The sequence below is a fragment of a genome, unplaced genomic scaffold (assembly GCF_019419815.1).
Source record: "Pyrus x bretschneideri cultivar Hongxiangsu unplaced genomic scaffold, Pyrus_bretschneideri_v1 Contig36, whole genome shotgun sequence".
NCBI classification, from domain to species: domain Eukaryota; kingdom Viridiplantae; phylum Streptophyta; class Magnoliopsida; order Rosales; family Rosaceae; genus Pyrus; species Pyrus x bretschneideri.
The window spans coordinates 412,311-428,257 of record NW_025999679.1 but is presented as its reverse complement, the minus strand read 5'-3'; the positions used below and the strand labels follow the sequence as shown (position 1 = coordinate 428,257).

General features: G+C 38.8%; 1 pseudogene; it reads right to left on the bottom strand.

The window, feature by feature from the left end:
- Positions 1 to 5,960: 5,960 nt before the first annotated feature.
- On the bottom strand, positions 5,961 to 9,491 carry LOC103948715 (annotated as a pseudogene).
- Positions 9,492 to 15,947: the final 6,456 nt, after the last annotated feature.

Below are 15,947 nucleotides of genomic sequence, written 5' to 3'. Positions count from 1 at the left end.
TCATGCACTGTTTGTGAAGCTCGTACATCTGCTCCTTAAACGGTTGATCCGCAACTAGGTTCCGTAGCGGGACATACCAGGCACTTCCACGTCGATCTCGAAGTTGTTTTGAAATAGACAAAAAACAAGTTAGTTTTTAAAATACCCAAAAAAAAAAAAATCTCGAATAAGTAAAATCATTAAAATATAAATTAATAAAAGACTTACTGAGAGCGGAGCCAGTATCGCCTCATTCACCCATAGGGAGATATTCTTCCATTTGGAGGCTTTCATAGGGCACCTCATGCAATGATTCCATCTCGTGAGTCAACTGCATTTGGACTTCAGGGTATGCACATATGTATTCTAGGTTGTAAACGAATTTGATTCTTCCATGCTTATGGGGATAGTAAGCGATCTCGGCTTCTATAGAAAAATTTCTAAAAATTCCATTATTTCCTATAAGTTTCTAATATTTTGTACAAATTATAATATAGAAGAAATTTATAATATATTATAAAATTCTATTTTTCCTAAAAATCTCCAATATTTCATATGAATTTACAATATATAAAAAATTCTAATTAATAATTCTTAATTTTTTTTTTAATATTTCTTAGAAACTTCTAATATTTCTAAAAGATTTATAATATTTTCAAAAACAACAACGCCTATCACGTCCCTGCACCCTCCCTACCATGTTCCTCTCACCATCCCCAACACTAGTCCCCCAAACCCGTCTCCCTCACCCTTCCAAACCCATTCCACCCCTCCCACCCCGTGCCTCCCCCACCTCTTCAATTTTCTCCACCCCTTCCCCACATATAATGCGCAAATAAATCACAAATTTAGACATACAAATCAAATGAATTCATAGCAAATAATTTCTAATATAAAGAAATTTAATTCGAAATAAGTGGGGATATTGTACCTTTGTGAGGTTTGAGAGTTGGAGTCTTGGAGAGAGGGGGAGAGACATGGCAAGTGTGAGAGCTAGGGGGATGGGGGTTTGCAGTGTTAGGGGATTTTGGAGTGAGAGAGAAAAAAAGTTGCAGGAAGATGAAGAGAGACTGTCGGCCCAATATAAAACAACAGAACTTTGCCTGAAAATGGTTCGTCAAGCTACAGTCTAAAGACTTTACAAGTGTTTTATCAATCTTTCATCGACGAACAATTTCGTTGGACAAGTCCTCCATAAAAAAGGTCTACCAAATGAAAGTTTGGCGAAAAAATGGTGGGGAATAATATTCGCTCAACGAAATTCATAGTTTTCGGAAATCCTTCCCTTTTGGCTTCACTTGAGTGGTTGACGCAATCCAACAGGGTAAACTTTTAATATGGAGGTAAATTTGAACTTTTGGAAAGAAAAAAAAAGGGAGGAATTTCAACCTTTGCCCGATGAATGTAAGTAATGTTGCCTGACAAACGTTGTAGATTTCGTCGAGCGAACTCTAAAAAAATCAATTTCTCTCTAAATTTTTTATTTATTTTCAAACGGTTAAATGATCATTGAATTTGATGATCAAATCTATTTAGTGTGTGGTTTGGCTCTCAACTATCATCCTTGCAAACAATCACCAAAATCAAAGTTGACGTAGTAGTTGAAACGTTATGCTATGTTTGAAATTGTCCAACCTTTTGACCTGATCCCTAATCCCTGAAAGTTTGATTTTGGTAATTTTTGGCTTATGAGAGAGTTACGCATTCAATCTAGGTATCTTGTACTCTAGATTTGATGGAGTTGTTTTGATCCTTAAATTCTTGAGTGTTCTTTTAGGCTGTTCGGCACAACCTTTTCGCTGAATCTGAGAGAAATTTTTCATAAATCAGCTCGCTTAGGCTTTGTGAATCACATTGTTTGTTTTTTTGGGAGTGTGTCGTCACTATTGTACCTCGGCGTGATGCGTGTTCCACTTCTAAGTCTGGTGTAGTTTTCTTGAAGGCCATGAGTACTAAGCTGATTGTCGGATAGTTTAAACAAGCTATCTAGACTTGGAAGATGTGTTGTGTTCATTCGTTCTGTGGTTTCAGCATAATTAGAATTTGCACCGATCTCTATTGAAGGTGTTTATGACGACATTTATTATTTTCGGTTTGGGTATGGCACTATTTGAGACATAGTATGAGAGATTCTATAGGCAACACTTGTTAGACAGAAGAATATTGTGAACTAGTATTCAAAAGATCGAAATTATGATGAGGGAAACTGTGTGTTTCAGATGAAGTCACCTTGGAGTTGGACAAAATGGTAATTTTGCACCCTTGGAAACTTACTACTTGTTTATTAAGACAACAATGTGTTGTCGATATTGCGGGCTGCAAACTGTAATATCGATGGCTTATTGGTTGAGTTCACTAAGCAAGTAGGCAAGTAGGTTGTATATGTGAAGTGAGACAAAACATTAGCTATGTGGGATCTAGTGGCGATTATCGACCGACATGATAAAACATTGAGAATCAAGGTCATCCCATTGGTAAAGGTGTTGTGGAGGAACCAGACAGTCAAGGAAACGACGTGGGAAATGGAAGAACTGATGAAAACTCAGTATCTGTGCTTGTTTATTTGAGGTTGTAAATTTCGAGGTCCAAATTCTCTTAAGGGGGGTAGATTGTGAAACCCCATCCTTAATTTGTTATATTGTCATATTGTCGGACTTATGAAATTACCGAATTACCCTTGAGTTGACTTACGTTGACCATCTCATTGTGACACGTATTACTATTTTCCTTAGATCATTCATATTGTACTCATTGCCACAAACGCATAGGGACGAATGAAGTCAAATTTGGAGTTATAATGAAGATTTTACGTATCAAAACATTGAGCGTTTTTTGGATAATTTGTGTTTCATCTTTAGTGACATTGTTTTGTGAGCCACTAAGGCCCACATGTTTCCCCTTGTACCAGTGAGTCCCCTGCCCTTTTCTGAAAATATCAAGCTATCCTTCTCTCTATAAACACTCTCACTTTCTCAAACTCTCTCCCTCACCTCTCGTCCCTCCCTTTCCTCTCTAAAAAACTACCCTCCCCGAGGTTACTACACCTACAACAACAACAACAACATCAATGAAACCACCACCACCACCTCCTCTCTAGTTGAAACCATGAACTCAAAATGAACAAGGAACCCTTTAAACACCTCATCCATCGCTGCACAGTGCAGTTGCAATGTTCACCGAGTTTTTCGATGAGTTTTCACGTTCTCCGACGAAGGTAAGCTTCGAACCTCATCCAAAAGTTGTAGATCATGTCTTGGTTATGTTTGGATTTAGTTTTGAGAAGTTTTGGTGATGTTTGGACGTAAGAATCTCACAGGGAAAGCTTCCCCAGTTTTTCAGCGAGGATCGCCACTTTCAAGGCATTTTTCGGTCAAACCACAGCAACTTGGCCATCGTGGAAGATACCATTCTTTTCATTTCATCGAGAAGTATGATTTTCACTCAATTTTGTTGAGTATTGAAGAAGTTATAAACGTGTAAAGTTTATCCAGTTTCCGGCAAGTTTCCTAGTTTTCCCACGAACCAGTCACTTTTCAGGCCATTTTCCGGCTATCTCAGGCAATTGATGGACTTTCAAATAGGTATAATCTTGTTCTATACTTTCCTAGCTTCGTTTTGATATATTATGGGTTGAATTTGGTTAAGAAATGAGTGAGTTACAAAGTTTTGAAAGTTGTCCAAACTTCCAGCCAAAAACCCAGTTTCCGGTGAGCTCCGGCGCCTTAGCTCAACTCGGCTCGACTGAGTTAGCCATTGACTTCTTGTCAGCCTTGACCATTGACCTGATTGTTGACTTATGACTGTTGACCCGTTAACGTTGACTTTTGGGTTGACTTTTTCGGGTTTCAGCCGGGACCCCTCCTAGACTAATTTTGATGTCCTGAATCAAATTCCTATGTTCATTTTCTGAAATTCAATTGTTTGAGTACAATTTTAATAATTGGTCTCTTTATGTGCTTAGGTGCGTTTGTTAGTGGCGTTTTCATCCTCCCTAGTTCGAACGGCTCTTTGGCGATGGATTATCTGTGAGCGGACCCCTTCAAAATGCATGATTTTACTATTTGAAACGCATACATGAAAATCATGATTTAATGGCTACGTTTTATGAAATGTTTATGAGTAAATTGGTTTTATGCTTTATGAAATACCATGCTTCACTAGATTTATACTTATCGAGATATTCATGAATATGATTTAAGATATGATGTTTGAGCAATTAAGCTCCATTGAGATATATACATATATTTTGGAAGTATTATGTGCATATTTTATGTGCTTATTTAGTGGTTACTCATATGATTTGTCTATGGACGAATGATACTGCCTTTAGGCAAATGAAGATTTAGTCCTGCCTACGAGCGATTGATATCCTTATATGGCTTCGGTCGGGTAATGTAGGGCTTACGAGTGAAGGATACTGCCTTCGAGCTATTTTGATACCACTACTAAGCCCACTTTATATGATATAGTTTTATGAAAGGTTTTATGACCCGCTATGGTTTCAAGAAAACCTATTTCGTATTATGCTATTGAGTTTTCATAAACTTTGGGGGTTAGTACATTGATGAATAACTGTTTTAGTATTACATATATATATATATATATATATATATATATAAACTTGGTACACTCATGTTCCTTAGGACTTAGAATCGAGGCGTACAATCACAACGTCATGGCACTCCCGCATCTGTATATTTGAGTCCTCTCGGTGTACTACCCCTTTCTTTGTAATTTTATTTAGTAGTATGCTCTAAACATGTCATGCATCATCACCATTATTTAGTTGGCAGTTGAATATTATTATATTATTTTTTAAAGGTTGTATTTGAATATTACATTGTGTAGTTATGCGCAAAATTTTTATGTATGTTTTACATGTTCTCAGCATATGCATTCATAAATGGCTTGCGTCACCCTCAGGTGTCGACCAGCATGCGGCCATCCTATTGTCTTTCAGACATTGGGATCGGGCCATGTCAAGAGTAGTGGTGTGGGGGAAGAAGAAAAAAAAAGAAGAGAAGGATAGACAAGACACAAACCTTTTTAATGAATAAGGTTTTGCCCAACGAAAGAGTTTGTCGAGCAACAATTGTGTTGGTGGTTTTTTTTTTAATAGGTCTTGTAGACCTTTGCCCAACGGTTAACAAAGTTCGCCCGACAGAGGTCGGGCAAAGTACATTAACTCGACGAACTCTAATTTTGTCGGGCAATTCTAACACAATACGCACCAATTTTTACCTATGTTGCCAAAACGTTGTCTGACGAATATTACCTTACCCTACGAAATTTCTTCGTCACACAAAGACTGTCGAAACCCTAAATGTTGATTAGGTTTGCTCGACCACCATATTTTTTTTTTCTAGTAAAGTCACTTGAACCGACAAAATGTGGTTCGTTGGGCAAAAATTTGGTCTGGCAAATGGTAATTTCTGATAGTGAGAGCTAGGTTTGATTATATAGTTGAGGAACAATTTGTTTTCGGATGCATAAATTGAATTTTGACTGCCAAAAAGCTGCGGGAGAGTTAAAATGTCTGGATGAGATTGTTTTATTTGCAGGCGGAAATAAATTAATGTCGTCCTCCACACCGACTTTTCCAGAATGTGAAGCGAACTCAATCTCTCCTCAATGTAGTCATGCAAAGGTTGGATTGTATAGGTTAAAAGCTAACTTGAGAAGCCATTTCATCATTAAAAATTTGCAGCGTAATTCCAAGAAGAACAAAATGGCATACATTTTAGGACAAGTACTTCATAAATAGACAATGTATATATATAGTCTAGTTCACACATCATGATAACAAAATTAAACTGCATGTTGCTTCAAATTTCAAACCAAATATCTAAATTCCATTCAAGCCTATCTTTTGCCTTTTTATCCTCTCAAGGGCGCCCGGAAGGCTATCAACGTCTTTATATTCAGTAACGCTAGCAACATTTTCACCCTCGTACTTTTCGGTCTCTTCTCTTGTTAGCCAATTATCCGTAGACAATAGGATATGGCAACTGTGTCTTGCTTGTAGAGACACTTCTTTTAATTCGAAGCATATTTTGGTAGGTATCTCTGTTTCCATGTTGCGCCTCAAACTGGTGCCATTTGTTCCAGAAATCCTCATCAGATCGTGGATATGAAACCTGCAATGCATATTCATATATTGAACGAGCACAATCAATTTGCCCGTAGTTCATCTCAAGCACAATTAACTTCAAACGCATCGTCTTCAATACTTCTTGTGGAAGACCCGATTCTATTGCTTTCTTATAAATCTCCCTTGTTTTGTGGTTGCCCTCCATCTCAACTGTCCATGCTATATTGACTTCATAGACGCCTAATTTCTCAGGGTATGGAACTGCCTTCGTTGCTTCATCATAAATCTCCATAACCCACCTTGGTCGACCATAATCCTCCTCCAGCTTTGTAAACTGAAGAACAAAGGTTTCTTCGCATCAGTAGGGGCTTCTTTAATAGCATCCTCAAATATCCCTCGTGCTCATTCCAGTTTTGTCTTCCCATATCTCTGTACAAATTTAGAGAGATATGTAACCCATATGTCTTTGGCACGTAGGTACTTAAATAATTTGGTACCTCTTTCATATACCTTGAACGAATCTTCAAAATACTTGTGATTTTCTAGAAGCAATGCATAATTGATTATGATTAGCGGTGTTCTACTTTCAAATCCAATATCCTCCCACAAACTGCCCGAGTGGACACAGAATCTCCTCCAAGTACACATAAAAAGTCCAAACGCTCAAGGATTTGTGTAGTTGCATCTGAACTGGTTCATTCGGCCATCAGTAGCCGCTTGTCATTTGACCTCAATCAATGGCTCTGCCGTTGCCCTCCTTATCAGTTCCAGAGCTTGTTTGGAATTCTTATGCCTCAATTCTATTTCTGCCCACTCACACCAAAGACTAACCAGATCGTCCACGTCTTGTAGTTCACCTGCACAGATTTATCAAAAATCAATCTTGCATTTGCAATATCCCCATGGTTCTTATACATCTTTAGCTAAAGCAACCCACAAAGTACGAGGCTTCCCAACTGCTTTCATTAGACCAACTGTCCTCACAGCCTCATTGTAAGTAAGTATCTGCCTCCTAGGATTCCCCTCGAAGAGCTTCACTCTTCAGTTCCACTGCTCTACATTATGCGGATTTTGACGTAAAGCAACGTTGTTTGCCAATAAAGGTATTCTGTCCATGATTATTTTCCAATTGAGCCAGCCTCAAATCTAAATCCTTATCTTCCTGAACCCAAAACCCATCAAGTACTTTCTTACCAAATTCAGCAATAGATGAAATTGTATCACAGTGAACAACTTTTTCTTCTCCTTTCTCTTCGTTCTCTTCATCAATGAAATCCACATCCTCATTCGTATGGGAAATCATGCTATCTTCAAACTCCGCATAGGAATTGAAAATTACACCAAAATCTCTCACTGTTACCACACTAGCCATACCCTCCTCAAATAAATCTCTTGCCTTCTCCTGCATATTCTTCCTAACGTAATACTCCGCAAGCGAGGTCCATAACCGACCCGCTTCATCCCTAAATTTCCTAATCCTAACCCTAATTAAAGCATCCACATCGAACCCTGAAACCTCGTTAGCGTGCTTAACAAGCAAATCACACAATTCCAACCACAACCCTTGTTTCGTTGTCCCTTTCACTGAATTAAACTGATCATCATTCAACACTACAGAAAGCCTCCCAGCTGCCTGTTGCCATCAACATGGGTAGGGTCAAATTTCACATACTGGAGTAAGGGTAAACGGCCGTTTGACCTTTTAAACTATTTGAAATTAACCTCCTGAATTATGTTTTTAGTAAATTAAACCCCTGAACTATTTGAAATCAGCCAATTGACTCATTTTCGGTAGATTCCATCCACTATTTCGTCAAATTCCAAAGAAAATTAGTCTTTCCTTCATCAATTCTTACTTGTCAACTATAACCACCAATGAACTTATGACATTTGAAAACAAAATAATGTATAATGACAATGGGAGATGGTCCGTCATGTAAACGTTTATTTTTTTTTATGTTTTCTCATTATGCTATATGTTTATGAATTATTCTGTGTCCATGTGTCAAAATTTTATTAGTGATTATAGCTGACAAGTAACAATTGATGATAAAATGACTAATTTGCCCTTGAATTTGACAGAATTGATTTCGCAATCTAACGACAAGGGGTTAATTGACTGATTTTAAATAGTCCAAGGGGTCAATTTCAATTGGGGTGGCAGTTCAGGTGTCAAATCGTAATTTACCCCTAGAATAAACCTTAATGGCTGTCTCGATTGGGACACCCTTTTGGCCAACAAAAGGGAGGTAAAGTTCCCAAACGCAGTCATGTTGTGTCACGAGAAGAGAACGGAAGGCCTAATCATCTTGGGCCTAATCATGTTGGAATATTTAGATCGACGAGCCCAGAGGACCCACTCTAACAACACCAATACTGTCTCAACTTAGCAATTACCACGTGTCCAATCCGTCAGGTGTGAAGTTTTATCACAAAAAACCTCGGTATTAGTTAGAGTGGGGTAATCATATTTAAAGTCATCATTGTTGGTTTCTCCCACTGATGTGGGATAGCCAATAAATCAAACGTCTGGCGAGTCTGAGTGAGTAATTTATGGTCTGTCAGGTATTTGTAGATACAAAATCAAATCCTAGGAAATTTTTGCGTTGTCTCAATTGCTCTTTCGAATGTATAGTTTAGGGTTTGGTGCTACGAGTAAGTGATGGGTAGGTTTTGAACGAGATCGAGCCATTCGCGGAGGTAAGTGTGCCAAAGTTTGTAGCATTTCGGCAATGCCTTGAGGGCTTGCTCATAGATTCTAAACCGCTTCTGTATGGAGCCTTGGGTTAGGATGTTAGGGAGCACAACCATGGCTTGAGGTTGAAGGCATTATGGAGAAGCTCTTCTACGTAGAGAATATCTTTTTAGGATGGGCAATGTAGCAGTGTAGCAGTGCAGCATTGTTGAATTTGTTGTTGGTCTCTGTGTTTGGGGTTTGTAGAGAGAAAAAGAAACTTTGAACTCCAAATTGAAATCAGAGATCAGTTTTTTTTTTTTTTTTTTAAGGGAAACGATAGAGTTTTATTGAGAAAGCAAAAATTAAACAACATTATAGAGAGCCTTCCCAAATCCCATCCGGAGGCTCCTTATACCAAGAGACATCAAGAGAAGAAACAATAGCCAACTTGGCCATACCATATGCCGCAACATTAGCAGTGCAACGCACATAACAAACCTTAGAATCCACAAAGGCCCTCAAAAGAGCATGGATATCCTCCACCATAAGATCCAAAAGTGAAGATCCCTAGACATGATTGCCAATGGCCTGAACCACCTGTAATGAATCACTTTCCATAATTATTCGAGCCAAATTTCGATCCATAACCCAGTGGATACCCTCACGAACAGCAAGCATTACCACCATATTAGGGTTCAGTGCAGGGGAAACTTTGCGAACAAAACCTCCAGCATAGCTAACCATCAACGTTAATTTTCATCCACCCAGAAGGACTCCACGATGACTTGGAGAGGCCGGGAAGAAATACCAGACTTAGTTTTCACAAACTCTGGCATCTGCAATTTAACAATGTGAGAAACTAGATATCCTCCACCAGGTATAGTCGCCTTCCATATAGCCTTTCACACCAATACTCATCTCGAGTTAGGTTGCGAGGACGAAGCCTCAAAGTGACGATTAAACGCAATTTTATAGGCACCCTTTACAGAAAACTAACATTTCGTATCGTAATGCCATATTAGCTTATCAGATGGAAGCTTGCAACTTAATGGAATAGCTAGAATCAATGCAGCCTTATCAGGAAAAAATAAGGCAGTGATCAAGTTATAATTCCATGACACTGATTCTACCACAATCAAATCTTGAACATATTCCACTCCATCAACTGGAAGAAAAGGTATGAGAGGTCAAAAAAGATGGGGACAATGAAGCCAACGATTGTGCCATATCCTAATCGAGCTGCCATTACCCACCCATTAGCGAGACCTATTTTCCAAAATTAAACGTGCTTCTATAATGCCCCTCCAACACACAGAAGGGGACAAGCCAAGTGACGCTTGCCAGAAAGAATTATGAGGAAAATACTTGGCTTTCAACAGTCGAGACGCCAATGAATCTGGATTTTGAACCAAATGCCACCTTTGTTTGGCAAGAAGTGCATGATTGAAATCATACAACAACCGAAATCCAAGACCCTTCCTCTTTGGGACAACACATGTTCTCCCATGACATCCAGTGAATATGACAGAAATCTTCACTATCACCCCACCAGAATCGACACAGAATACACTGAAGGTCCTCACAAAAGGATTTTGGAAGAAGAAAGTAATTCATTGATTAAATTGGAAGAGACTGGTCAACAACCTTGATAAGAATCTCCTTTCTAGCTGCACTGAGCAATTTTCCTTTCCAGCCTTTCAACTTCTTCCATAGACGGTCCTTAATATAGGAAAATTTTTCCGAGCGATTCCGCCCAAGAACGATAAAGAGATTGAGATACTGATCCTGCATATCCACCCTTTTGACACCTAAATAAGCAGCCATTTGATCCTAAACATCTCACCTAATATTAGGTCAAAAAGAGACCGCACACTTCCGAAAATTTACACATTGTCCCGACGCCACTTCATAAAGCTGCAAGATTTGTTTTAGAAACCAACAATCCTTAAAGGATGCTTTCATAAACAAAAAACTATCATCGGCGAATAGTAGGTGCATTATACTCAGCGCTCCATGACAAATGGAGACTCCGGGCAATCAAACTAGTAAGACCCTCATCACAAAGAAGGAATAAATAAGGGGAGAGGGGATCCCTTTGCCTAAGGCCTCTAGAGGGAAAATATACCTAGTAGCAGCACCATTAACCAGAAAAGAGTACATAACTGAATTAACATAAGTCATGACCAAATCAGTCCACCGAAGATCAAAGCCATGTGTTAGCATAATTTGTTTAAGAACGCACCACTCCACACGGTCATATGCCTTGCTCACATCAAGCTTTAAGGCTAAAAAGCCCTATTTAGCCAGGCGGAGATTGTGCAGATAGTGATCGAACTCAGATGCAACAAGGGAATTATCAGAAATTAAGCGTCCTGGGATAAAAGCACCCTGCTGTGTTGAGATAATAGAATCCATCATACCTTTAAGTCGATTAACAATAACTTTAGCCCTAATCTTATAAAGGACATTGCATAGAGCAATAGGGCGAAGCTGAGTCATGCTTGTTTGTTCTGGGACCTTGGGAATAAGAGAAACCATAGTATAATTGAGTTGCTTGAGAATTCGGCTTGAAGATAAGAAGGACTTAACAGCGGCAACCACATCCGAACCAACAATATCCTATAATGTTTTTATAAAAGAGAGGGGGTAACTCATCAGGCCCCGGGGCCGTATGAGGGTCCATTTGAAATAAAGCCTCTTTGATCTCATCATCTAAATAATCAGCACATAACATCTTATTCATCTCTGGAGTGACCCACTGGGGAATCGTGTTCAGAATTGCATCGAATTGAATCTCCCTATTTGATTTGAACAAAGAGGAAAAATATCTTACCATAATCTATTCAATATCTTCAGAAGAAGAAAACCAATTACCATTTTCATCAAATAAATCTTTTATGATATTTTTCCGATGACGATTGGAAGCCTTCTGATCAAAATATCTCGTATTATGATCTCCCTCTCATAGCCAGGTTGCTTTAGACCGTTGCTCCAGTGAGATTCCTCTTGACCAAAGAGTGATTGCAGCTTACTATATATAGGGAATTACTAATCTCCCATTCCACCCCATCAAAAAGAATTTGAATTTGGTCACACAACACCTTAATCTCTTACTGCACCGAGTGTAGAGAATGTTTCCATTTCAATAGCTTAACACGAGTTTCCTTTATCTTCTCACAAACACAATATGAAGGCGTGCCCAAAACATTCTTAGTGATAGGAGCATATTCATGCGACTTAAATGGCTTGTTCTCGTGCATTTACGTTATGTTTCTCTAGTTATTTTAGTCCTTTATGCTTCTTTTGTGTGTTTTCAGGTTCTAAGGGCTTAAGGAAGAAAAAAGATGCATTTTGGAGCATTTTGGAGCAAAATTGGGCTTGGAATGGATGGCATATGATTGGAGCCAAAATGTTGGACGAATTTGAAGGCCTTGTATTCACTTTGGACATAAAACAAAGGGCCTAGCCCATTCTCTCTTAAACCAAGCCCTTTGCCATGCATTTCCTTCCAATTCCAAAGCCCACAATCAATTCAAATGCCATGCAAATCCATATTCAACACCCTAAACTACAAGCATGCATCATCTCACCAAGCAATCAAACAAGCCACATGCATGTCCCTTTAATCATTCAACCACATTCCCACTTTCCTAGCTAACCCTACATGCATTCTTTATTCACTCTTCATCATTGCACCACAAATCATTCACCCATATGCACTCATATTCCCATTTCCTTTCCAACATCTCACATGCATTTCCACCTTCCTACTTCATCATTTCACCACATTCTCCCTCTTTAATTCCACATGCATTCACTTCATCATTACACCACCACTCATTCTTTAATTCCACATGCAATTCTTCATCATTCCTTCACACAAATGCTTAAACAAACATCCATATGTTCCCTCTACTCCTCCTATAAATACCCTTGCATTCCCATTCATTCAAATCATCTCATTCACAACACAACAACACACCACAAACACATTCCTTTCTCCCTTAGAATCCAAAAACCATCTTCCATTTCCACCAATCCTCATCCATTTCCATAATTCCCCAACACTTCCATCCCCCCAACCAACCTATCCTTAAACCTTGTGCTACAACAACGAGGAAGAGAAGAGTGCCTAAACGTTCATACAATTCAAGTTTTGAGTTGTTGGAATGTTTAGGTGTTTCTTTGATTTCAAAGTTTCATTTTAATTCTCTTTGTTTTGTACGTATGAGAAATGGAAGAAAAGAGTGCTTAAACGTTCATACAATTCAAAGTTTTGAGTTGTTGGAATGTTTAGGTGTTTCTTTGATTTCAAAGTTATGAGGAACTAAACCCCCTTTAGCTAGGGGGTGATTCGAAACTATGTTTATGTTTGTAATATGATTTGATTACTTTTAATTACGTTTCATAAGTTGTGAATTCAATTTGTTTAACTGTTTGATTGATAACCTATTTATGTATGTTTATTAAGAATGAACGCTTAATTTTCATGCAAAATTTGACGCTAGAATATAAGTGAGTTTCACGTAATAGTTATGAACTTATATTCACAAGTAGTGGAGGTTGCTTATAAACAATCGTGTTAAACATATTCTTGGCATAAGTTTCATGCAATCATAGTAACGAATGCCTCGTCAACACTTATAGTTTTCATGATGCTTAATGATTCTTGCTTGTATCTCTATTATGCAATTCATGTAGGGAACTTGTGAGGAATGCTTTGGATTGTCGTATGCAATCATCCAATTCATTAACTTAAGGAAAACTTGACGGTTAATTTAAGCGGACCTAATTAACCCGGGGCGTTGAGAATTCATGGTTTATTGAAATGCAATTAGAAATCTTTTTATTATGCAAGTGTAACATGTGTGGAGATAAACCCCTTGGCTAGCATCCATTCATTCCATTTCATTAATTTCATATTTACATTATGTTTTAATTGCAATTTGTTCATTTAGTTTAATTCCGTCCAAAACTCAATCCCCCTTTACTTTATTGTTCAATTTAGTTAGAAATCATTTTAGTTTGTGTTTTTAAAGCATTTTGAGTCTTTTGTTTTGTCTTAGTGTTTTAACGTTTAGTTTCACATTCTTTGAGTCTAGTTTAGTGTTTTATCTTGTTTTTACGTTTTTGAAGTCAAATCCAAGTGGTTAACAATCCCTCCTAATCCCCGGTCCAGAACGATCCCTACTTACATCCATACTACAATTGTCAAAAAGAGGGTTTAATTTGTGCGCGTATAATTCTCGCATCAAATTTTGGCGCCGTTGCCGGGGATTAGCAACTTTGCTAATCCCTTGGTTCTTTTCTTTTTGGTTTAGTTGTTTTCGTTTTAGTTTCTAACTCAGTGTTGTTTTCTTTGTTTGTTGTTACTTTTGATATTTGATCTAGTTCTCTTTCTTTGATTTGAGGTACTAGAGAAGTAAGATATGGATTTTGCTAGTATTCAAGCTCAATTGGCAAATCTTACTTCTCAATTGTCGCCGTATGCCGAAAGGACCACAATGCAGAGTGTCCCTACATTTGGTGCTTCATATAGGCAAGGATTTCAAGCCAATCAATGTCCACAAAGAGATTGGAGGGATCATTCAAACTCTATGTGGTGGGAAGCTCAACAAGTTCAAAGTGAAGCATATTGGCAGCCATATGAGGAGTTCTATTCAAGACCTATGCAGCCACCACAACCTCCTATGCAATATGCTCAATTAAATTCAAGTTCGTCAATAGATTATAATCAAATTCTTAATGAATTAAATTCTTTGGTGCAGGGGTCACAAAATCAAGCCAAGGAGGCTCAACAAGAAGCATATTGGCAACCTTACGAGGAGTTCTATACAACACCTATGCAGCCACCACAACCTCCCCCACCACAATTCCAATCAAGTTCAAGTATGTCCATGGAAAGTGATCAAGCTATGCAATTACTAACCTCTATTTCGCAGGGGTTGCAAAATCAAAACAACCGGATAGCAAATAACGAGAAGGAGATGATGGATATGGAGGAGCAAATTGGGCAGATTATGGAGTTCATGAAACAAATTCAAGAGCAAGAAGTGGATGAGGAGCTGCTAATTGAGAAGGAGGAAGAAGACATGCACACGACAAGGGAAGAACAACCCTTGCTGCAGCCCCCTAAGCCCTCTAAACCACCCACCACAAGTAAGGACGTCCCAATTCCATGTTATTCTGATGTTATTTCACCCAATGTCCCTTTTCCTAGCAGGTTTTTGATTCCCAACCAAGAAGAGAGTAAAAAGGACATCGTGGAAGCCTTCCCAAAGGTTCAAAATGTTATTCTAACTCTTGGTGCAACACAGCAAGTTTTAGATGGTGTTGAATTCTTCAAAGGACTTTGTACACCAAGAAGAATGATTCAAGAGAAGGTAGTGGCTGGAGAAGATGTAGAAGGCATCAAAGAGGACATTAGACAAGGACCAATTCTCACATGCAATCTGGCCAAGTCCAATATCCCTGAAACTTTAAAGGGAGTGGTGTTTATTCTTGAGTTTATGTCAGAGCACACAGGTAAGCCGCCTCCCCGAATTTCAATTTTCTTTTATACTAATATGTTGTTAATGATCCAGGCACCCACTTTAGAATTTGAACCATTACCGGATCATCTCAAGTATCACCCCCCATTCAGAGATAAATTCCATGTCATGGGTCCTAAATGAGCCTAAGAAGGTTTCGTCCGGCTACAAGACGTTAAAGAAAGCGCTATTTGGGAGGCAACCCAATACAGTAAATAAAACTTTTGCTTGTTCATTGATTTTTTTCGATAAATTACAATTGTATCTAAACATGGCAGAAAGATGGAGCCTTTACAAAGGTTGTGTACGTGAGGCCCCACTACGTGGCAACACTCTCGGAGCAAGAGGTCTCGGAGCAGGAGGCATCGGAGCAAGAGGCATAGGAGCAGGAGGCATCAGAGCAGGAGGCATAGGAGCGGGAGACACCGAGGATAGATCATTCAAGGCCCCAAACCTTGGTGGAACGCTGGATGACCCAGGAAAGAGGTGCCTCTGGAAGAAAGCTGCAAACCGTTGACGGTCATCAAGCTCATCAAGCTTCCTCTTCATGCCTGATGAATAATTATTTGCAAGCACGTGCAAAGTTCTATTCTCGTGCTTAAGTTGTTTTATCTCTTGCTTCAGGTTCTCCACCTCCGCCATCAATGATTCAACCTGACGGGAGCGAGCA